Genomic DNA, 25304 nt, shown 5'->3' with positions numbered 1-25304 from the left:
TAGCTTAAGGTCATCCATGTACAGTAAATGGTTAATAACAGGATCTCCTGTAAAGGAGTATCCTAATTTCTCACGTTCAAGCAAAAAACTCAATGGAGCTAGTGCTATACAAAATAGTAAGGGAGAAATGACATCTCCCAGGAATATCCCACTTTTAATTGATACCATACCAATAACTGATGGTCCAGCTTTAAGAACAGTTCTCCAGGTGGCCATTGATTTCTCAAAAAACTTTACAATGGTAGGGGATACCTTGTAAAGGTTTAGCACAACAGAATCCAGGCATGAGGTACAGAGTCAAAAGCCTTTTTGTAATCTATCTAACACATAGCTAGATTGGTCCTTCGATGGTGACCATCATACATTATCATTTTATCAACCAAAAGATGTTCTTTAGTCCCCCAAACTCCACGCCAGTTTTCCTTTGGTTGGGAGAGTACAAAGAATTGACATTAAAATGTGAGTAAATAGAATTTCCAATAATCCTTGTTAATAGTTTCCAAATATTTGATAAGCAAGTGATTGGCCTATAGTTGCTGACATCAGATTGGCCTTTAGAACGATTCTTGATAAATAGATGAGTCAGTCCCTGAACAAGCCAAGATGGTGGATCATAGAACCATCAAAGGAAGATAAATTGCTGTTAGTTTCTTTAGCCAAAAACTGTGAATTTCATCAAAGCATGGAGCACTCCAATTTTTTATCTGCTTAACAGCACACTGAACATATTTTAGAGTAATAGAAAATTTATGAAAGGGAACTGATTGATTGGCTTTTCAATATCAGTAAACCAAAATGGTTTCTGAAAGAAAGGGATATTAGAGTCCTAGATGCTCCTCCAAAATTGTAAAGCTTCCTCTGGAGGAGGAGAGGGGATGCTATTATCTTCTGAGTTACAAATCTGTCCATAAAATTCAGTATGGTTAGTTTTGAATAGTTTATTCTGATAGTAAAAATTAGAACATTTGGTATATCTAGATAATCGAGATTACATGGCAAGTAGCTTTTGTTTAGATAACTCTAAAGCTTCATCAATGGTATTGTTGGAAGTGATATGGTGTCCTGAAATCAAATGATGTGTAAGCCTACCACAGCCTCTCTTTACAGCTTGTATTTGATTAACATCACGTCTAAAAGAGGTGGGGTCTATTCTACGGAATGGAATGGAACGGAATCATGGACTAAACTATGGAATGGAACGCTTTCTCAAAATGAAGCCTGCAGCTTACCATTGCTGAAACTTCCCTTACAAGTTATCGATGGGCCTCCAGCTGGTGATTAAACAAAGCTCCAAGAAAGATAGAAACAATTAAAGGACTGGTTGTGGGTTTTAGTCGGTTGTCATTAGTAACGAAATACTTATTGTGGGATTAGTGGCTCAGTGATGTTTATCTAAGAAGGGCAGTTAATGGATAGCTTATTTTCTCTAAAGCTTACAGTATGTACCTTGTTTATGCTTAGTGTGACTGTAGACTACAGTCTGGGGCCAGCATTTCAATCATAAATTAGTACACCGAATGTTGTATGCTAGCTACTCAGGAAACAAACAGGAAGGCAATGGTGACAAGAAAGAGCCAGCTGAAGGAACTCAGTCAAAATGTAAGGAATTTTTTGCAGTGTGTGAATGCAAACATTCTGGCGGACAGGGCTGTGTGCCACAAGGATGCTATATTATGTGAACATTGCTATAAGTGCATGAATCCATTAACTAAACAGGTGGGATCTATGGTACAGAACAGAATGGAATGATGGACTAAACTATGGAATGGGGTGCTTTCTCAAATTGCGGAAACTCATTGCTGAAACTATCCTCATTACAAGTTATCAGCAGACCTCCAGCAGCAGCAAGTGATCAAACATACCCCCATTAAAGGATTGATTGTTAGTTTTCATTAGCAACAAGATTAGCCTTCTCAATGATTGTTTCCCTAGTAGTGCTCTTCAATTCATTTATTACATGATTGTGGGGCTGTTATTGGATATATACAGTATAGCTGATTGGATGATGTCATGCAATTAATTGTTTCTGCTGATATTGATGAGATAGTACAATATTTAGAAGGTTAATCAATTTCATTGGTTTCAGAGCATAATCACAGTAGAATTTCCTGAAATTGTCTTCAGAAACCAGAAAAACACTGGTGTGACAGGAAAAGGTTAGTTGATCATAACTCGATTTTATTTGAACACATAGTACATGGTATCACTTTCAGAAAGTTTAGAGCACCAATGTGAAGGTTGATGAGATGCATGGATTCATCAAACTTTTGGACATTGATAAGAATTTTTTTCTCATTAAAAGAAAATTGTTCCATGTTTTAACTGTAAAAATTTTGCCTTATAAACATAAATAATTATGTACTAATAGTCTATAATTATTGTGTGCTAATTAATAAAGTATATGTAATATTTTACAAGTACATGTGAGTTGGATGATACTCTTGTTGGTGTTTCTTACTGACTGAAAACTTCTTTACTATAATCTGTAATCTTTTAGATGGCAGTCAAAGACGAGTGAGCCTAGATTTGGGTTGCAAGGCATTAAATATCCAAATTAAAGCAAATTGACTGTCATAATTATTGTCTTCTAAATTTTAAGTTTGTATAAATTTTCTCAGTTAATAGAATCCTGCCTTACAATTTACATATCTAGCTAATTTGTACTTTACAAATGGAGATATACACATAGCGGCAATTATTCAATATGGTGATTATAAAGAAATGATGTTAATTAGAGTGGCAAGGTTACATATATAATTTCACAAAATCACTGATGGAATAAAGGTGGACTGGTATGAGCTGGGTCTTGGATGAAGGTGAAGGTTGGAGACTAAAAGGTGGTAATTTCTTGTCTTGAATATGTTGCTAAGTGGATGTATGCACATCAAATAACTTCACATGTTGGGATAATCTTAACATTTTTCATCACTATTTTCAAGTGAGGATTCTTAGTCCATGCAGCTGGTCCATTGGGATCACAGGTTCTTGCTACGAAGTGTGCTGTGTACTAGATCTGCTGTAGTTGATATTTCAAGGTAGACTCCCAGGGAGCCCACACAAATCACACTGTTGCAGCAAATTACAGTACATGCTAGTTTCATTGTAAGGAAAGAAGCATGTGAAATGTTACACTCTAGAAATCCTTAGGATCTTGGTCCAAATCAAGGTCTAGACTAGTGGCTATGAGCATAGATGCATGAAAGGTTTAAGAGATCTGGTTGATTTTGTTGGTGGTCTCAAGTATTGATTCAAGGCTAACAGTCGAAGACTTGGCAAGCTCTTTATCATACAACAGAAAAATTTCAACTCGCAACTGGTTTTAGTCCACAGCAGTGTTAATAAATCCATGAATTTTATTGATATTCACAGAAAATAGCCTTGTTGTGGCACTCAGTTTTCCAGAATGTTTGCGCTTCGCACACTGCACAAAGTTCCTTACATTTTGACTGAGTTCCTTCAGCTGGCTCTTTCTTGTCACCATTGCCTTCCTGTTTGTTTCCTTTGTAGCATACAACATTCAGTGTACTGATTTATGATTGAAATACTGGACCCAGACTGTAGTCTATAGTCACACTAAGCATAAACAAGGTACATACTGCAAGCTAGAAAATAAGCGATCCATTAACTGCCCTTCTTAGATAAACATCACTGAGACAACTAATCTCACAATAAGTACTTCGTTACTAATGACAACCGACTAAAACCCACAATCAGTCCTTCGATTGTCTCTATCTTTCTTGGGGCTTTGTTTAATCACCGGCTGGAGGTCCATCGATAACTTGAAAGGGAAGTTTCAGCAATGGTAGGCTGCAGGCTTCATTTTGAGAAAGCGTTCCGTTCCGTAGTTTAGTCCATGATTCCGTTCTGTTTCGTTCGGTAGAATGGACCCCACCCGAGGGGTCACCAACTGCTTCGAAATCTCGTACACCTTCAGTGAAATCCTGCCTGAAATACGAAATCTTATGCAGTTATAGTGATTCTGATTCTATACTCGTTCTGGTACCATAGCTTACACTCAACTGCTCCTGCACAAAAGTAAGAATGAAATCCGATGTTCCCCATCGCTTCGGATTTGTATAATATAATCAAGTTGTGGAAGCTTCACAAAACCAGGAGCTGTGGGAAAGAAGCCGCACAAAACCAGGAGAGAATAATGAAATCTGATGTTCCGCTCCGTTTCGGATTTGTATTAAACGAGTTGTGGAAGCCAAACAAAACCAGGAGTTGTGGGAAAGAAGCCAAACAAAACCAGGAGAGAATCCATGCAAACCGTTCAAAAGTAAGAATAAAATCCGATGTTCCGCTCCGTTTCGGACTTGCATTAAGTGAGTTGTGGAAGCCAACAAAACCAGGAGTTGTGGGAAAGAAGCTACACAAAACCAGGAGAATCTATGCAAACTGCTCCTGCACAAACGTAAGAATGAAATCCGATGTTCCGCTCCTCTTCGGATTTGTATTAAGTGAGTTGTGGAAGCCAAACAAAACCAGGAGTTGTGGGAAAGAAGCCACACAAACTAGGAGAGAATCCACACAAACTAGGAGAGAATCCATGCAAACCGTTCAAAAGTAAGAATAAAATCCGATGTTCGCTCCATTTCGGAGTTGTATTAAGCGAGTTGTGGAAGCCAAACAAAACCAGGAGCTGTGGGAAAGCTACACAAAACCAGGAGAATCCATGTAAACCGCTCCTGCACAAACGTAAGAATGAAATCCGATGTTCCGCTCCGAATTTACTAAGCAAACTACAAACTGAGCAAACTTCATAAACTTTAATAGCAACACACCAACTACAAAAGCAACTTAAGCATACAGATGCTCCTGTTTTGTGGGGTTTCACACCAGATAGAGCTTTGACAGTTGCTCCTGGTTTTGAGGGGTTTCACACGGGATTTCCCCTGAATGCTTGGTCTTCAGGTTTCTTTGTTTATAGGGCTTCAGCTGCGAGTTTCTACTGGTTTTGTAGGGTTTCATTTAATAGTTATTCCTTTGCTTTACCCCTGGCTTTATATGGCTTCGCGATTAATCTCAATTTCGTGAGGCTTTGCTCCTACATGCCTGCTGAACTTCTGTTTCTTTCTCCTACTATTTTTGGTGATTTCAGAACTTATCTCTCCACACCAACCTGTACTTTAAAATTAGATTTTGCAGCTCTCGTTCGATTTGTGAGATCTTTTGAAATCCGTGAAATCTATAGAAATTTGTACAAGATTTTGAAATCCGTACCCCTTTTTCGTGAGTTGGTGACCCCTCGACCCCACCTCTTAAAGACTCAATTTTTCTCTAAAGACGAATCTTCCAAGCAGGAGTAACATCAGGTTGAGTGCCCTCTGACCTGGGTTGGAAACCATTCTTGGTAGATACCACTGTGGCAACAGCATATACAACATAACTTAGTTCCTGCAGTGAATTGACTGGGAAATGAGAAATAATTTTATTTGCAATTCTTGAATCATTACTGACATTCACGATGTTTAGGGGATGCAATCTCACACGTAACTGTAGAGACTGTAATAGTTTACTAACACTATCGTATATTTCCTGCTCCATTATTATTATTATTATTATTATTATTATTGTTTAAATTTTATCACAGCAAAATATACGTGCAAATACATTGCTGGTATACAAAAGAACCGGATTCTAACCAAGAGTCAAGGTTAATGTAAAAAAATTGCCAGCTAGCTATGAGACACACAAAGTACAATAAGCAAAGCATCAGTCAAATTGTTAAATACCGCCGTTACAATGATGTGGTAGAATATAACAGTCTTTTGAAATGTCTGAATTAAAGATGTTGGCAAATTCACCTCTAAATAACATGATAAATCCTTTGGTATGGATCCTAACGCCCCAACAATTATATGAATTATGGATACTTTTCTACATTCCCACACTCTAACAACTTCGAAGCAGCACGATCATGTCGGCTCTTATATTCTTTTTGTGCTAAAAAGGTACAACTTACAAGGTGGTCTATGGTCTCATCAAAAGAACCACAAAGCCGGCATCTAGCTGAACATGGGATTTTGTAGATATGAACTTTAACAACATTAATTTTGTGGATAAGGCCTGCTCTTGGGCCTCAAATACAAGTCCTTCCATTTCTTTAGTAAGGTTACCAAAGCGTAGCCATAACCACTGTGATTTAACACAAATCTGATCAGAAATTTCCCTTATGAATTGCCCATGGAGTAGCTATTATTATTATTATTACTATTATTATAAAACGCATTAAAGCATACACACAATGAAACAACAGTAAATATGACAATTAAACAAATATAATATATCTGTCACAACTGTCAATAAGATGTCTCATCAATAGCCACTCCATCTGCCAAATTTAGTGATCTCCATTTCGTTCGTGATCACGCACACATAATAAGGCTACTCGAATAAATGCAAATGATTTTTTTCGTGCCCTCACATATCCCATCGCAACACTAATTCTTTTCCCATTTAACTGATAAAGAGCCTGCAAGCCTGAGCAAACAATAATCAGTTTCTGAGCCAAATAAACCATCTACAAAAATGCACAGAGACGTGAAACTGGCACGACGCGCCAGACAAGCAGCACCATACTTCCTCCTTTTCTCAACTTCAGCAGTACGAAGGACAGCCTGAGGTGAACGAGATTGATATGAAGGAGCATCTGTGTCAACAACCCGAACATCAAACAAAGCATCAACTTGTGACTGCCAAACACCGCGAATTCTTAGCTACATCAGCAATCAGGGTTTCAGAAGATGGATCATCCATCTTTTCTTCGCAAACCACAGGCTCTTTTTGAACCTGTCCCCTAGCCAAGAAGCTAGATCACAAATTGAATCACGAACCTCGTTATGAGTCTGACAAACCAAGCCACCTATTGAGTTATTCTCATAAACTGCCTCAGGGTCACGCCAATAATCCCTAGTATGGGATCCAACAAGGTAGATATATGTTACCGTCTCAGCAAAACCCGACTTGTTCGCACAATTAAAAAAAGTTTTTTATTCACTCAGCATTATTGGCAGTGTCCAAGGAATGAATCACCAAAGTTTCAGCCTTCTGTGGTATGTAGTTTTGAAATTATAGCACTAGGCAGTACACTGTTAAAAAGAACATGTGCCCACCACACAAAATCTTGTGTGAAACACTTGCAACTTATTTCACACATTTCCTTGTGTGCTTAGCACACAAAATTTGTGTGGTGGGACCACATATTTTTGTGTACCCCATACATGACTTTTGTGTGTCTAGCACATGACAGCCATGTGATGCATACATGATTTAGGTGTTTCCCCCACGCTAGCTTCGTGTTATTTACCATAATACAATACCTTAAAGCAATAAAAAACATACAATAAAAGGTACAACTTGTGATGTATGTATTTGGTCTGTTTTGTAGACACCAGAATCAGGTGGGTAGGAGTAACATGGGCGGCTAGTCACAGACACCCCTCTACCATCTTGAGTGAGGAAGTATGTGGTCCCAACCGCCATCTAGAGAAGCTCCTTCTGTAGGCACCAAGCTTCACTTTATTTTACACTGCATAAAAAATGTAGCAATAATGAACATATCTTGAGTACACAATGTTCATACCTCAAACACCGCAAATATCAGTTCATCTTTGGGCATGACATCACACACACACACACACACACACACACACACACACACACACACACACACACACACACACACACACACACCAGATCTTGCTCTGTTAAATGCAATAAAGTCACAATGGACACAAAAATAAGAATCTTATTACCTAAGTCAAGGACTCCGAGTCTATAAAGTGGTTCATCTCAAACCTGCATTAATATCAATTTGGTAATACTTTGTATAGGAAATAGCACTGGCGTACCGGTTTCGGCTGTATAACTGTACAGTTGAATTTGGTCATTATTTTCTTCCTGCATCAATGAAGTTACATGACTACAACAGCAGTAGGTCGGTGACTCACCAATGGAGTGGACAAACCCATCGTCAATGTAATTTGGTTACATCAGTGGAATATCAGTGATGGGGCGTATGGTGGTAAACTCTTCAGGAATGCATGGAACATTGCAACCTAAAAAAACGCGTGAGTAGCTACAAACAATTTAAATTTTAATGGAAAACCAACTTTATAACAGCTTGAGTACTAGCTATACAAAAAGAACTGTCGTTTGCTTCTTCCAAGCTGCAGCCTGTATGAAGTCTGCATTATCCAGAACACGGCAATTCCACAATTCTAGAAACACCTACACTGACGTTACGGCTGAGTACCAGATTTTCCACAAGTACAAAACTTACACGCTGGAACTGTGTGGTTTACAAAAACAGTCATTATTGGCAACAAATTTCCACGTCAGCTACAGCGAGACTGAGCAGCAGAGCTAGGCTGGGTCAGTTCCGACGCCGCAGTACGGTCACTTCAGTACGGCATAGCACTTCCAGTCGTTAACAACAGCTGAGGTCCAACTAAGGCGACTATTCATTAGTGAAGAAAAGCAACGCAAACTCTAGCTGTCGGAGCCCGTCAAGTAACCAAGGAAACTAAAGTTCCCGGTAATTTTACACAAAAAAGTGCGGTTAGTGTGTAAAAAATATTAGATTTTGGTACCACTCCAAAATCAGCCTTGCAGTATGTTGCTGTGATTAAAGACTTCGAAAGGTGAGTGATTACATCAGCATCAAACCTGTTTGTTATACTCTCGACTTTCAGTACGGTGGGTGTCCGAGAACAGGACTCGAGATATGCGATCGAGACTGTCAGTCGCCTGAGCAGTGAGATGCCAGCTGAGACATCGATTTTTTTGTTAGGTTCGAGGAAAGCTGTATAACAGGTTCGTCTAATAAGTGGTGTTTGCTTGTAAGCAGTAGTTGGCTTACATGTTGTGACAAGAGCACGTCCATTGAACACACGTGATACGTACCTGCCTTGATGCAACTAATTTCTGTCACATATAGTGGACTATTTCTTGGGAATGGCTCGGTAGGCAGCAGCAAAAAATTAAGCCTTGGCTGATTGCTCATGAGGGGTCTTGGCATGCAGTAGCTAGTTGCTTCTTCCTATAGCAAGAGTTCGTAATAAACTAGTGTTTTTAAGACTTGTTATTTTCAGTAAAAATGCAGTAGAGATCCAAGCTATAAAAAGTACTGAAACAAGAGATGAGTGATGGTATTACAGCGTAGCTCTATAAGAAAATCCTTACATTGGCTTTCTCCCCAAGCTACAGTGTATACTGCAATACCATCATTCATCAACACGTGTGACTGTTCTATTAGGGTGTGTGCTGTATTAGAGTGTTTCGTGTCAGTTTCTGGCCTACCAAGGGGTGTGGCCATTATAGTACAGCCAGACCAATAAGTGGTATGGCATCCATGTTTGAGTAAATAGATTGTTAAGATGTATAGTGTATGCTGTCGACTTTTATGAGTCAACCTACTGTGAAGTTACAGGTATCCGGGTGTCCAGTACCTCTACAGTAGCGCAAGCACTTTAAATAATGTTGTGGTGTCTAAATATGCTGCTCAAGAAAAGTGTTGATACAGAAAATTAATGCCTCGAATCAATGTGGTTTCATTGCATGAAGAAGATGAAGAATAGCCTGATTGAAGATAAAAGGAAGGCAGGCCACACGCTCGTCAGAATCCCAAAAAGGCACATCCTAGCTGGTGAGTTTATCTTTGTTGTTGTGGCGTGAAAGGTGGCCATGTGCTGCTTCGTTTGGCCTCTAGCCTTGTGACTGCAGGCTGTGAAACTAAAATTTAAGTATTGGTGATTTTTTTATAAAATAATTATATCCGGCCACCCATAAGTGTTTTGTTGTTTGTAATGCTGCATTTAATGTCAGATGGACTAAACTTTACTACTGTGTCACACAAATAATACGCATGATTGAGCTTGTTAACTGCCGACTAGTCACCAGTCAAACTGTTGGTCAACAATCAAAAATACAAGCACAATTTAATAAGCGTGATTTTAAACTCTCACCATTTCATGTGCCTCACATTTTCCTTTCACTGCTGGGTATCTTCTCAACAACTTACTAAAGTCCTGATCAATTGTGCACAAGAACAGGTACAGTACTATTGTATAAATGTATGCTTAATCATACAGTTATATGGTAGTACTGTATGGTAGGGATTTGGATTTTCTTCCCCTTTCAAAATCATTCAACAGCAGCCTCTTTTTACTTCAAAACAGCTTGGCAGTATTAGTTACCAAGCCCAATGATTCCCTGATTATGGACAATGCTACAGGCTTCATTTCTTCACTGTTTGACATCGCTTCATCATGAGATGAGCATGCTGCAACTACAGTGCTTGCATTGTGGACCTATATCTTTGTCCTTCTTTGTGTCCTAATTTTTTCTCCACAATTGTGTACATGTTGATTCATGCATATGGTAACTCATGAGTGGATGCATATGGCTATCACAGGAATCATGCGTAGTTTCTGAAGTGACTAGATTGATTGCAGAAGTGCTTCTCGTACTGTTCTTCATTTGTAATGCTGTGTAATGGGTAGAATGTTCATTCTTGAAAACAAAGCGGAATCACTTCTCAGTGGTTGGGGTGCAGTTTCTCTGTAGTGAATGAATAGGTTTCAGAGGCGCTTCTCTTACTACAGCTATTCTAGTAGACATTTCCTACTCCAATCAAGGCTAACTCTGTATATGACTTAAGTAAGAATCAAATGTACACTAGCATAGCTGCACCTCCCTTGTTAGCTTTATAATTATACACTTACTGCTACATTTACTGTTTCTTGTCCTTAGGCTTAATTTGCTGTCTAAGTTCCTAATATCTGTGATTATAGATTCAGATTATAAGTTTTGTAACATTAAGCTTTGTGCAAAATATTGGTAATAAGAATTTTAATTGTGCATTGTGCATAGGGCCTTGCTTGATGGTGGTGCTGCAGTGATATCCTTAATTGCTGGCAAGCGTGTTCTAAAGAAGAAATGAAGTAGATCAGAGTTGTGGGAGCAGTTTATTATTGACAGCTTCATTAGAACAGTAACTGTTCAGCTTTATTTTCTGATGTTTGGTAATCAGATAATTCACACCTCAAAAGATAACTACCATATTGCCTCAAATAGTGGCCAGTCTCAAATAGTAACCTGGTCTCAAATAATGATCTGGGTAGTTGTCTACACGTTTATTTCACTGAAGTAGCTTTTCACCCAAGTCACTGGGTCTGGGTGAAAGTTGCTCGAAAGAAATCAACGCCCGGGCCACTATTCGAGACAATATGGTATTTTTATATTATCTGTATACAATTCTTACCACTATTCAATGATCAGGAAGCACTATTACAGTGCTATACTATAGTGACTTATAATACAGTTGAAGGCTTGAAACCAGACCAAGATTTTAGCCCAATTATCTTTTCCTCTCACATAACCAACCAACAGTAGTCAAAATCTAGGTTTTATTATATATACAACTTCATTTTAATTAAACCGCAATCTGATCCACATTACTATTTTGTGTATGTCCGTGTGCATGTGAGACTCATTATTTGCTGGTAAGATCAAGTGAGGATCAACATACTCTAATACAACAGTCGCCTTGAGGTGAAGTTGTAACTATGCTCTTAGAATGGGCAATTAGCAAACATTAATGCTAAGCAAAGGAGCATAATAGGTGAGAATAATAGAATTGTTGGAAAGAGAAATAGGGGGAAGAAGCAAGATAGACTCATCCAACAGCTTATGAGATGCTTCATAAACTCCTGATTCATCCATGCTCGGGTGTTTACAATATCCAAATATATAAGTGATGTGTAAAGTACACATCTTATGTCAATAATTGTGGTAATTGTTGCCTATGTGTCTTCTGTGTGAAAACATACTTCACCAATGTACTATGCAAAGTTGCAGAACCAAAGTTACCAAACACATCGTCTAGTTAAAAGGTGAACTATTTGTGAACATGCAGTGTATGCAACTATTAATAAATATGACACACACTACACATGTGCAGGGTATTCCCTAAAGAGCGGTAGAGTGGTGCTGCACCGCTCTACCTTGTTTTGATGTGGTAAAAGGAATGTATATAATTAATAAATGACTGATGTTGGTAGTAAATTGACAATTTTGCTACTCTACTTTGCTGGGGAAAAGTCTGCATGTGCATATAATACACACCCACACTTGAAAACTACAGTGGAACCTGTCATAGTTACCACCTGTATAGAAAGGCCACCTCTCCAAAAAAGCCAGCTTCAAATTCCCAATACTAACATACTAATCCACTTGTCTAAAGCAACCTATTAAAACCAAAATATTTTGTCCCAAAGATGACTGGTCCACTGTAACCATAATATACATGTGGTCATGTCTACCCAGTGAAACAATGGGCTATCAGGTGCTACAAGTCAGTGTGGGCAAATTCTGGGAATAGGACTTTTATTAGTGTTGAAGGTCTGTAGGACACTTGGTCCAAAAGATATTAATTCCTTCTATAGGTGCCATGTCTCATGTGGTCAACTGAGGTCCCACCTCATCAACAGATACAGTACACGCACAAATAGGCACAACACATACAGTACATGCAATACAGACCTACACTGCAGACAACAGACGCACACAGAGACATATACAGAACGATACACACACTACACATCCAATGCTATAAACTCAAGACTATAACTCAGTGTTTAAAAAATACATTAATCTGAAAGATTTCCATCCGCTAAACTATGTTGTTGCTCACTATACTGACCAAATTTCAGTCAACACCCTTTTCCAATCTTAAGTTATGAGTCATCAAAGTTGGTTGCATGGAAGACCCCTTCTCAATATGTGACTGTTCTATTAGAGTATCTCAATCTTTACTGCTAGGCTAACTGTAATTCCCACATGAGAAATGCATATGTTGACCTTGGTTAAATCTTTGCCTCAAAGATGATCAACTACAGTAGGCTCCTGTATATGGCACACATGCGAGATTAAGACCAAGCTCCACCAGGAAATCAATATAACAGCATCCTTCAACACATCCATGCATAGATGATTTCTCGAATACTGTATCATGTACTGCAATACAGAATGTTGACAAACTATAATTTTGTCAAAAATGTTTAGAAAATTTTGCATGGTATACACATTACACAGAATACAGAACATTAAATGAACCATGCTTCAGTACGATATTGATGACCTAAATCTTTACAAATTCAATTACATCACCATACACAAACTTTAATGTTTTGTTCTACTTGAGTGTTCTTTGAGTGAATGGACACTTGTTCTATGAGAGCTTTTCTGACCTGTTTTCTTTCTAAGGTCGCACGATTGGAATCTGTAGGAATAATATGGTGCACATTAACATCATTACAAACATGTGACCGGATCTGCAAAAACCCAACACAATAGCGCATTTTTCAAATACCTGTTTATTAAATAGTTATAATCTACTTAGCCAAGTATACCTTCTGGCAAAGTTTCAGCCTCATATACCAATACCTTTCGGAGTTACAGCCCTACAAAGTAGCAACAACAGAAAATCGATTTGTATAGTAAGCATAGGGAAATAAATTACAGGTGCTAGCTTACTAAAACAGTTGTAACTTATGAACGAATTGACGTACTGGGCTGAAAATTTCACCATCGTGTTTGCCATGGATAGGGGAATCATGTACTGGGTAAGTTTGTCCTTCTATCACCCTTCTTCACTGCATACAAAGGAAAAATTTGTGAAGAGAAATCAATCACGTACGATCGCTTCGACGTGACGTAAACAAACTCTCATAACTTGCATATCCTTGGGTCTACTGGAGTGAAACAAAGATTTTCCAACTCCTCTTGAGTAGGCGAATAAGAAGATATCCAGGTTTTTATTGTTACTCCCTTCCTTTGCTAAGAAAAAGGCATTCAAAAAATTTACAAATTTTTTCAATAATACACAAATATTTCACCAAGAGTTCATAATATATATACTGAGGAGAGTATCCTACTCTCATATACCCCTGTAGAAGGGCATATCGTGAAGTTATGATGTAATACTTCTGAGTTTGCCCGTTTTTCTTTGTATAATTAATGATGTCATTAGTTGAACATGGTATTGATTGAACGCGTGCCTAACAACGTCTCTAACTACCAAATTAATCTAAGAGTTTCTCACCAAACTACAATCGTTCCTTCATGGGTTAAGACTGCTTTGTAGGCATTTCTTGCTAGGCCATTCGCAAATACGGCTATCCTGAGCGTCACGAGTGTGAAATGGTGCTAACGATTCTTGTACTTTTATGGCTGCTTGCACGTCACAAACTGCAACATCTTGTCGTCACGTCATAACTTCACGATACGCCCTTCTACAGGGGTATATGAGAGTAGGATACTCTCCTCAGTATATATATTATGAACTCGTGATTTCACCCATTGTTTTCAATTCTTTATACTGGAAGTTTAGGCTTGCACTATTGTGTCGTGTTTTTTCAGATCCGGTCACATATATACATGCACTCAAGAAGTATTGCTAGTTACCTGTTCATGATTTCTTCTGAAACTGTAACATGAAGGATCTCATATGAGTTTCCTGTAAATTTACACATCTTAAATTACGATTTAAAGATTGTGCAAACAAGAGATCCTTATGAAAGGAAATACCGAGGGGTCACCAACTGATTCGAAATCTCGTACACCTTCAATGAAATCCTGCCTGAAATATGAAATCTTATGTTCTTATCGTGATTCTGATTATATACTCGTTCTGGTACCGTAGCTTACACTCAACTGCTCCTGCACAAAAGTAAGAATGAAATCATCAAGTCCAATGTTCCGCTCCGCTTTGGATTTGTATTAAGCGAGTTGTGGAAGCTGCACAAAACCAGGAGCTGTGGGAAAGAAGCCATACAAAACCAGGAGATGATCCATGCTGACTGCTCAAAAGTAAGATTGGAATCCGATGTTCTGCTCCGCTTCGGATTTGAGTTGTGGAAGCCAAACAAAACCAGGAGCTGTGGGAAAGAAGCCATACAAAACCAGGTGATAACCCATGCAAAATGGTGAAAAGTAAGAATGAAATCCGATGTTCCGCTTCGGATTTGTATTAAGTGAGTTGTGGAAGCCAAACAAAATCAGGAGCTGTAGGAAAGAAGCCGCATAAAACCAGGAGCATGTAAACTGCTAAAAGGTAAGAATGAAATCCGATGTTCCGCTCCACTTCGAATTTGTATTAAGTGAATTGTGGAAGTCAAACAAAACCAGGAGCTGTGGGAAAGAAGCCATACAAAACCAGGAGATAACCCATACCAACTGCTCAAAAGTAAGAATGAAATCTGATGTTCCGTTCCGCTTCGGATTTGTATTACGCGAGTTGTGGAAGCCAAACAAAACCAGGAGCTGTAGGAAACTGAGAAGCTGCACAAAATCAGAAGAAACCATGTAAACTGTTCCTGCACAAAAATAAGAATGAAATCCGATGTTCCGCTCCGCTTCGGAATTACTTAGCAAACTACAAAAACTTAGCAACACAAACTTAGCAAAACTTCATATTCATAAACTTATAGCAACACACAAACTACAAAGCAACTTAAGCATACAGATGCTGCTGGTTTTGTGGGGTTTCACATCAGATAGGGCTTCGACAGTTTGCTCCTGGTTTTGAGGGATTTCTCACGGAATTCCCCCTGAATGATTGGCCTTGTTTTCCGGTTTTACAATTTTGTGAAGCTTTGCTTCTACATGAACTCCTATTTCTTTCTCCCACTATTTTTTGGTGTTTCAGAACTTGTCACTCTACACCAACCTGTAATTTAAAATCAGATTTTGCAGATCTCGTTCGATTTTGTGAAATCCTTTGAAATCCGTGAATTCTTGAGAAATTTGTTCAAGATTTTGACATCCGTACTCCTTTTTCGTGAGTTAGTGACCCCTCGGGAAATACCCTTAGTAATTTAAATTATGAGCTGGTGCAAAAAGATTAGCTTGGCAAATAAATGTACATATGTAACCGGATTTGCGAAAAGGTACCTTTTCCACACATTTGACATACCAGCAAACAAAATGTCATAACTATTGACTCCTTGCACTGATTGACTTTCTGTTTGTATCAAAATGTAACCAACTAATGTAGGCATATTCATGGAAAATTGCAGACACATGCTTGCAATGATACAAAAGTTACAACGTTTGGAAGTTGAAAAAATGGGTCAAATTTTATGTGTGAAAAAGGTACCTTTTCGCAAATCCGGTCACATATTCAGTTGGGATGTACATTAAACCATACACTAGATTCCAGCATGTGGGAGTGTTGAAGTGATGCACTGGTTATAACTGAGACAGAGTGGCTGCAACTGTGTGATTAGTAAAGTTATCTTTTTACCCAGTAGCGAAGCCACACAAAATAATTGGTGACATAACAATCACAATTGCTATTATCAAATAGCCAAATACAGGGGTCCCTCTTGAGTCCATTATCGGCCATTGATTGACTGAAAAAACAGTAGAAATGAATGTTGTATTAGAATATTTTGTCTAAGGTGTGCATTGTATTAGGGCAGGTAAACAAATGGGGCTTCATTTACCCAAACGTTTCGATTATTTGAATGCACTCAGGATCCAACGAGTTTGGAAAATAGAGGAACCAGATTTTGACAAGATTTGATTTGACAAGTTGACAAAGGTGAACACTGTGTGCCAATCACATTCATGACCCCCCAAACACACACAAATTATTCCTACACCCGTTTGATGCACTGAACAACCAAGCTGAACTTTAAGCCACAAAAATAACTCACAAGTGGCATGTGCCATTTTGGGTTTCATGAAATTTCTGCCCTTTGTCTCTTGTCTCGCCATTAAAGACTCCAACCTTACCAACCATCTTCTATGGCTGCACTGATAACCATTGGTTCTCCTACAGAAAACAAAGCACAGTGACCACACCTCTAATGACTATAATGTACCACCAGAGGATCACTCAAAAAGATGAACAGCTAGTGATGTGAAGATTGGGTATACAGGCTGTGTGTATGTACATTATACATGTATCTATGCTATACATAACAGTGTATAACTGCGTTGAAGGGATCCAAGCAATAACAGATAGCAAACAGAGATACGAATGACAGTTCTATAACATGGCTCTGGAAAATCCCTACTTTTACACTGAACAGATTTTGATAACATGCCAAAACATGCTAGTTAATATTTATAAGCATGCTAGAAATTGTTCGCTTAGATGTTCTATTTAATGCCCACCAAACAGCATATTGTGTTTAAAACCATCGAGTTCAGTAGAGCTGAGCAATAGTTGTGTCTATCGATCATTGTGATAGCGAATAACAATATTATTATTGTGATAATGGTAGTATACAATTGTACTATCGTGATAATTATATTACACACGTCGGTGCTAAGTCAAAAACATGGATAGTACCGTATAGCCGGAAAGTTTGGCAAATTTGGCAAGTGAATGACGTTTCGCCAAACTAAAATGTGCCAAATCGTTTGTCAATAAAAATCTGTATTAGCTCAACAAATTCACCAAACTTTGTTCTCGCCAAAATACTATCTCGGCAAATTCGCCAAAGTTTCCTCCCTCCAAACTTTCCGGCTATACGGTATTAAAGTTGAAGAAACTGTAAAAGTCCTCACCACAAAAATTGCAACTGTAGTACATAATTGTTTTTACTAATGGAGTGTAAGAAAAGCAGATATGTGGAGCGTAACGGGATTATTTATGAGTGTCTGTAACTGGTAGTGATATTGTGATACTGTTATCGTGATGATAGTGATAGTTGTACTAATGCTCAGCTTTAAAGTTCAGTTTAATTGTGATGCAGAAGTACTTCTATATCATTTTAAAAGGTAAAGTACTAATCCTTTAGTAACAGTGAGGCTGGTTCTCTGAAGAGACTATATAATTCTACCAGTGATTTACCCGCTACACATCTTAGTAGCTGTGAATTACATTTAACAGTTCTCTATTTTGCTTCAAAAGTACCTGAATACCCTTGGCACTCTCTTGGCAGACGAGATTTAACTGCACTGCATGTCCTTAGATATACTAGATCCAAACACCCTATTAATGTCAATTACTACCTCTATAGAACGATCTTGAGGACAACTAACCAGCATAAGTATAGAGTTCAATAATTCTCTATCATGGTCAGACCACATTACCAACACTGCCAACAAAGCTATGAACTTTCTCAAACATCACCTCCTAATAATGTCAAAGCATCAGCATTAGTGCTCTGCGATATACCGGTAATACTGTTTATCATACTGTTTATTGTGATAAATTATCATAACCGACTGTCATACCATGACAGTCTTTGATAACCAATATATCAAAATACCGGTATATTAAGGTTACAGGTTAGGCTCTTAATAATAGGTTATTATTTTTCGATGCAATGATGATGATGCAATAGTGGCACCATAGAAACTCGAGCAGGTGTTAGTGAGAACGTTGTTAATTTCAAAGTGTTGTATAGCCATGCGATAATAGCGGAGGAATCATACAAAGTGAGTGTTAATAATTTACTGAGGAAGGTAGTCAAGTGTAAAATTAAGTCCCATAAAATTGGTTGAACCAGCATTTAGAGCTACTGCTTAATGTGGTTATTATTCATCAAAAATAGCAGCTATCAGCCAATTAGTACTAATTTTTTATGGCAGTGTCAATGGGTGGTTATATTATCTAGGTCCTGTCATGGAGACTTTGTGGGAAAACTGACTAAAGGCTGGTTAGTTATCGTATCTTTCAAGGATAATGGCAATTAGTTCTGCTACGGAAATACCGCAAGTCCATTACCGTGCTGTTACAATTTGATAACAACTCAATTCATTCGTGGGGACCTACAGTTGTAGAAATCACTAAGTAATAGCTTGTTAATGCTAAATATCATGATGTGGCTTCCCATGAAACCAATCAGCAGTTTCGCTGTTTAGTGCCTGCATTTCTGTACAAGCGCTTCCCTTGTTGAGTGTATCACCACTTATGTTATCACTTGTACATTAATATAGTACGTATTTTTAGTATGTTCTTCCATGCAAAATGTTTAAAACAGAACTATAAGCAAAGCTCCTACAAAATTACTTATCTGGTAACCCGTAACCTTAATGAATACCAGTATAGGATTGATTTTAACCCAGCCTTTGCTGTTTATTTGTTGATGGTTTAGCAGACATGCCCTAAAAAACTTGAGCTTGTCACATTACAACACATGCCTACTTGTACTTATATTTTAGGTTTTCCATACTAGGCTCAAGAAATGATGCAGTAGTTACAATAACAAGCTAACTATATACCGATATAGGGAGCCTGTATTCCGCGGAATACGGAATAGCATAATTACGGAATAAGCGAAAATCACATTCTAAATATTTTGTTATTGTTTATAGCCTCTATAACATTTAATATACATTCCTCACCTCGTAGAGAACACAATCACAATGACACCGATCCTCGGAGCGATCTTTAAATAGGATATGTACAAAGATATTCACCCTAGAACAATCTAACTAAGCTAAACTACTGTTAAATACACTTCACTACATAATAACTAGAAAACTAGAAGTTCTTTGTGCTATACTTGCTCATACCAGCTGTCACACACAAGCAGCTAGCTAGCTATCGGGCCGAATAGTTTAGGCCTGAGGACAAAACGATCCACCCCCTAGGTAGCTAGCTACCCTGCATGCATGGAATAATCTGACCTTTCTTATAACTCTGTTACCATTTCCTAAAGTGTTTCAAATAAACTCGGAGAATAATACTGCTTTCAGCTCCCAACATCAGAGCTCCAACCTCGGCTCTAACACTTCATATATAACTCTAATAAATTTGGGCAGTTACTCGTGTGTGACAGCTGGTATGAGTAAGTATAGCACAAAGGACTTCTAGTTTTCTAGCGATTGTGTAGTGAAGTGTATTTGATGGTAGTTTAGCTTAGTTAGATTGTTCTAGAGTGAATATCTTTGTACATATCCTGTTTAAAGATCGCCCCGAGGATCGGTGCCATCGTGATTGTGTTCTCTACGAGGTGAGGAATGTATATTAAAATGTTATAGAGGCTATAAACAATAACAAAATATTTAGAATGTGATTTTCGCTTATTCCGTAATACTGCTATTCCGGCCGTTATTCTGCTATTTCGTATTCTGCGGAATACAGGCTCCCTCCAATATACCACAATATTTTCCTGTTAACAGGGCCGCCCAGAGAAATTAAGGGGCCCAGGGCAAAGAGTTAAAGTGGGGCCCTTGGCCCAAGTTGTAAGGAGAAGACCAAAAAAAAAAAAAAAAAAAGGTCACAACCTGCTGGCAATGACAATAACTACCCATCACCAACCATATCTCCTTATCTATAAGCTTGCTACACTGCTCCTCTGAAGAATACTGTGACTGCTCTATTAGAGTATTTAGATCTGAGTGCTCTATTAGAGTATATCGATCTTTTAAACAGGTATTCAGGGGGCCCCTTTCAGGCTGGGGCCCGGGGCAAAATGCCCCAGTTGCCCCCCCTGTGGGCGGCCCTGCCTGTTAATAATACCGAATTTCAATACCGACGAGCAGTAATCAGCATACTTTAACATTTTCCATCCCATAATGGAGTATAGAGTTTGAGATCCCTAAACAGAGCAGATAATTATCCATTTCTGTACCATCTATAATGCATATAAAAATTGTAACTACTTTTCTCAATGTGGAAAACGTTGACATGAGAAATGTTACTAGCCAAGATAGTGCCATACCCACACCACACACACAATTGTTCATAAACCGATTTCAGAAACTAGTAACACACCCTACATCTAGTCTTTAGCTGGCTTCATAGCATGCACCTGGTTGAAATATATCTGGCTGGTGGACTACACTTGTCAACAATGAGGCGGAGCCTAAGAAGGGCCAGAATATTTCCAAACATTGGCTTGCAAGCCAACAATAGGGCTTGCATACGACATATCATGCTTTACTGAACCTATAGAAGTACTTTGCTCTAGAAATTTACAACATAATTACTGTATACACAAAAATAAGAATGAAATTGAACTTACAGCTTGTTACAGGCTTTAGAGGTTATGAAAGTCTATAACCTTGAAGAAAAGTTGAAAATAGATTATACTTAACTCACAACAAAATGAGAAGCTGTAGTCTTAAAGCTTAAGTCAAAAAATTCCCTACATGATACTGCTTTGAGCCAATTAATAATATACCAGTACATCAGCCTATTTGCATGGCTCACTTACATATACACTGTAGATATATCACAGGCCTTGTGTACTGGGCCTGCACAGGTTGTGTCCTTTTCATTTTCTCTTATTTTCGTGTCTCTTCTCTTACTAGGGACTTTAGTGAGTTTTATCGTAAAAGACTCGTAGGGGAGCCTCCCAAACAGTTACTACAAAGAAGAATTGGTTAGTTATTGCTCAAGTCTTCAATCATGTGTATCCATGGCTCCAGATGTCAAGCTCTGGACACCCTGCATTCCCTGTTCCAGCAGACCGCATACTTGCTGAGTCCAGGGTGTCCACTGCTTGTAATTTACCTAGGCTCCCTTCACTCTATTCTGTTCTGTGGCTTCTGTTTGTAGGTGTAGGTATAGGCACAACCTTTTAAACAGCACATCTTAGCATAGTGTTACAGTGTGCTGAATGGGCATGCCTTTAGGGCCGGTTCCTGTATCTTTTAAAACATAAAATAGAATATCCCATAATTTAACACCCAAATACTCTGGCAACCAGGCTGTTATTATAGTTTCTCAGTATCTCCTATAGACCTTGTGTGCACTAAGGCATGGAACTTTATCACATCATTAAAATAATGTATCCACCATTTTTGAGGGCAAAAACATACACATTCTATATATGCTCAGGAAAAATTTTTTAATGCTAATACGAATTGAAGGAATCATACTGAAAGATATAGTGCTGTTATAAAGTTATTAGGTAATAAGTACATAACATACTTGTGCCATGGTGAGTTATTCCACTTAAAAAAGATTTATACTCAATACTTTTGCCCTAAACCATTGTGAAACCTGAAGCCGTAGTTTTGCTGCGTAGTGCACACAAGGTCGTATCTAGCCATCATCGTACATATTTTTTATACTTCAGCAGGAATTAGGACCTGTGTAGCAGTGATGTAGTATACACTACCTTTAGCTGTGGTAATTATACGGTTAACCTATGTGATTCCAAAACTTGCAAGATTCCAAATAGCGCGCGTGTCAGTTCAATCACAGAAATTTGCGTAAGGTTTAAAGTCGCTACCATCGAGGCTACCATAAAGAAGATAGTTTCATAAGTACAGGAACTAAAACTGGTATGGAGTGTCGCAAAGGAGTCACTGGGCCTCCGGAATGTACGTGCATAAAGTGTGCAACCCAGCACATACATCGAAACATACCTCTCACAGCGATTGCTCCACTTTAGGACTGGTCAAGAATCATCCCTCCAGTTCACACCACCTTGTGTGTACCGGCCACACGCTAGACTGGGTACCGCACACGGACTCGTGTGGCAGCCACACAAAATTGAATCGCGTGACCGTCACACTGGCACGTGTGAGCAGGTGGGCGTGTGGCTACCACACGATATGCGTGTGTCAGGCACAACCCATTTTTAACAGTGTAGGAAGAGTAAGATAATCGATTTGTACAGCGACTATACTGAAAATAAACTACAGGCACTTACATTCGCAATCATAACTTCCTTTTGGATTAGTCTACAACGTTGCAATTTGGCTTAAAATGTTCGCCATGGATCAGCACATCAGCCAAGATATAGTGGTAGCCCTGTAGACACTTGTGCATATGGATATGAAGGCGGTTTGGTAGAAGAAACAATGACGATCTTGTTACGTTTACCGCATCGTAAACAAACGCACGTGACACGCATACCGTTGACGTTACAGAAACGAAACAAAGATTTTCGAACTCTCCATGAGCTGGCAAATAAGACAGTATATAGTTTTAATCAATTTGAGTCTTATTTCTTCGAATACTGGCCCGATATAAACTTGCGTTTTTTCTTTGTAGCATGCGTAATTATACGAAATATTTTTAAATTTCGTTTTTCTCAATACGTATGCTTGTGCGAACAAGTCGGGTTATTATTATTATTTTATTTAAATGATATTTAATCAGGGAAAATAGCGTCAGCCAAAGAAAGCTGTTTTTCAGCTATGCCCTGAGAGCACAAAAAATACAATACAATATAAGTACATACATACACAACAAAACAGAATTACATTGTACAAAATAATGTTTTAAAACCATTCACAGTTTTAGCACTGTATAGTGCTTTAGGTAATCTGTTCCATATGGCCGTACCCCTGTACGCCAAAGACTGTTTTCCATAATTAGTTCTAACACTTGGAACAAATAATCGGTGTAAGTTTCTACCAGAGCGACCAGTAACATCCACAGCATATGAAAAAATCCCCTGTAAATAAGGAGGGGAATCTTGTTGAGAATTTTAAAAACCTGTACAGCTGTGTGAAAAGTACGCCTTTCAGTTAAAGATGATCGGAAGTTAAAGGTATCAGAGGAATCGAAAGATGGTGTAAACTTAGAATGGAGTCTTTCCAAACGACGAGTACTACTAGAATTTGATGGTAACCACACAGTATCACAATAATCCAACACCGGTAAAATATAAGCTTGATATAGCAACTACAGAACTCTAGAAGAAGCCGGCCTAACCCGATTCATAGCAAAAAGTTTCCTTCTAACTCTACCAAGAACATAATCCACATGAACCTTGCCAAGAAAAATGCCGATCAAAATATACACCCAAATACTTAGTAGAACAAACTTGCTTCAAGATAGCACCATCCAACATTATTGTGAGATTCAGCCCTCCAGTTCTCTGGCGGGAACCAATGAGCATACATAATGATTTGGGTTTTTGCTGAGACGGTCACATATAGTATCTTTAACACTTGATTATGCCGCCGTAAATACATAGTAGGGGCAAGAGGTATACAGCTACTTAACAGATGCTCCACACTCTCCACACTTCGTCTGCAAATGCGACAGCTGTCGCATACATCAAGGCCAAAAATATGGTTTTGCATCGATGTAGTTGCTACTACACCACCTTGAAAAGCTAAAATGATTGATTCATTGTCACTGGTTATGTTACGATCTTATAACCACAAAAAGGAGAGATCCATATCGAACGTTCCTAAAGCCCTTTTGAGGAAGCCACTATGAAACACATGTGTCTGATAATGGTTTTCTAAGAGCAAATCTTGAAAGGATAAACACTGCTTTGCTAGTTTAAGCAACTTATTATTATTACTATTTGGGGGAAAAGGGCACACAGCAAAGCTGATTAAGCCCAAACAATCACAAATTATAAGTGCTGTTCAATCAAGTTTGAAAATTTAGCTAAAGTGTTCATCAATCAAGTTTGAAAATGTAGCTAGAGTGTTCAGTTCAAATAGGTGAGGTGGCAATGAATTCCATTCCCGGATGGTTCTTGGAAAGTAGCTTGTCATGTAGGTGGTGGTGTTTGTTGGTGGTACAATCAAGTGAAACTTATGCAACTGACTGGTTCCATAACACACACCATTAAACTTGACTGTGTGTCATGAGGTGAAAGCATAATTGTAACCGTCTCAGCAAAAATCCAACTTGTTCGCACGAGCATGCGTATTGAGAAAATCGTAATTTTAAAAGAATTCGTAAAATTACGAATGCTACAAAAAAACTTTTATCTAGCCAGTACTCGAAGAGGAAGATGAAAATCGATTAAAACTATATACCATCTTATTCGCGTGTTCATGGAGAGTTCCCGAATCTTTGTTTCGTTTCTTCAGTTCCAATGGTATGCTTGTCGGCAACAGGGGGTTGGCCAACGAAGCCACAGTTTTCTATAAGCGTCTGGCTTCCCTTCTATCGGCTAAGTGGGGTGATGAATACTCTGTAGTCCTGGGTTGGCTTCGGTGTTGTCTCTGCTCCGCTCGGCTATTCAGTGCATTCGAGGTGTGCGTTCATCCATTGGTGCTTACAGTAGGGCTCCACCACCAATGGATTTAGTGCAAGTGGAGTCCCACTTGTCAGAGTAACATGCTGGCTGTGTTACTCTTCCTTTTCTTTTGTTTTTTACAGTTGTCAAGCACGTGCCTTTGTGCTGGAGGTGTTAGGCAAGGGCAGCCCATAAAGCCCTAGTTTTTATGGTATGCATGTCACGTACGTTTATTTACGATGCGGTAAATGTAAACAGGATTGTCATCGTTTCTTCTACCAAACCGCCTTCATATCAAAATGCGCAAGCATCTACAGGACTAATATTATACCTTGGCTGATGTACTTATCCATGGTGAATGTTTTAAGGTAAATTGCAACGTTGTAGATTAAT

General features: G+C 38.5%; 3 long non-coding RNA genes across 4 annotated transcripts; 1 reads left to right on the top strand and 2 right to left on the bottom strand.

Annotated features, from left to right (window-relative positions):
- Positions 1 to 7664: 7664 nt before the first annotated feature.
- Positions 7665 to 8556, bottom strand: LOC136244883 (uncharacterized). 2 transcript variants are annotated; one of them, XR_010695615.1, is made up of 5 exons: positions 8285 to 8556; positions 8115 to 8237; positions 7953 to 8060; positions 7854 to 7902; positions 7665 to 7800 (listed from the first exon to the last, which is right to left on the bottom strand). It is a non-coding gene; the product is annotated as an uncharacterized lncRNA (long non-coding RNA). The 2 variants fall into 2 exon arrangements; XR_010695619.1 differs by having other exon boundaries at positions 8115 to 8232.
- A 2-nt stretch (positions 8557 to 8558) lies between these two features.
- On the top strand, positions 8559 to 11038 carry LOC136244891 (uncharacterized). The gene is made up of 3 exons (XR_010695631.1): positions 8559 to 8645; positions 8697 to 8817; positions 10876 to 11038. It is a non-coding gene; the product is annotated as an uncharacterized lncRNA (long non-coding RNA).
- A 2008-nt stretch (positions 11039 to 13046) lies between these two features.
- Positions 13047 to 22502, bottom strand: LOC136244878 (uncharacterized). The gene is made up of 4 exons (XR_010695612.1): positions 22345 to 22502; positions 16725 to 16843; positions 14470 to 14521; positions 13047 to 13285 (listed from the first exon to the last, which is right to left on the bottom strand). It is a non-coding gene; the product is annotated as an uncharacterized lncRNA (long non-coding RNA).
- Between the last annotated feature and the right edge of the window lie 2802 nt (positions 22503 to 25304).

This window comes from Dysidea avara, chromosome 2 (assembly GCF_963678975.1).
Source record: "Dysidea avara chromosome 2, odDysAvar1.4, whole genome shotgun sequence".
Lineage (NCBI taxonomy): Eukaryota > Metazoa > Porifera > Demospongiae > Dictyoceratida > Dysideidae > Dysidea > Dysidea avara.
Note: the sequence above shows the minus strand (reverse complement) of the source record. Positions and strands in the feature narration are given on the sequence as shown.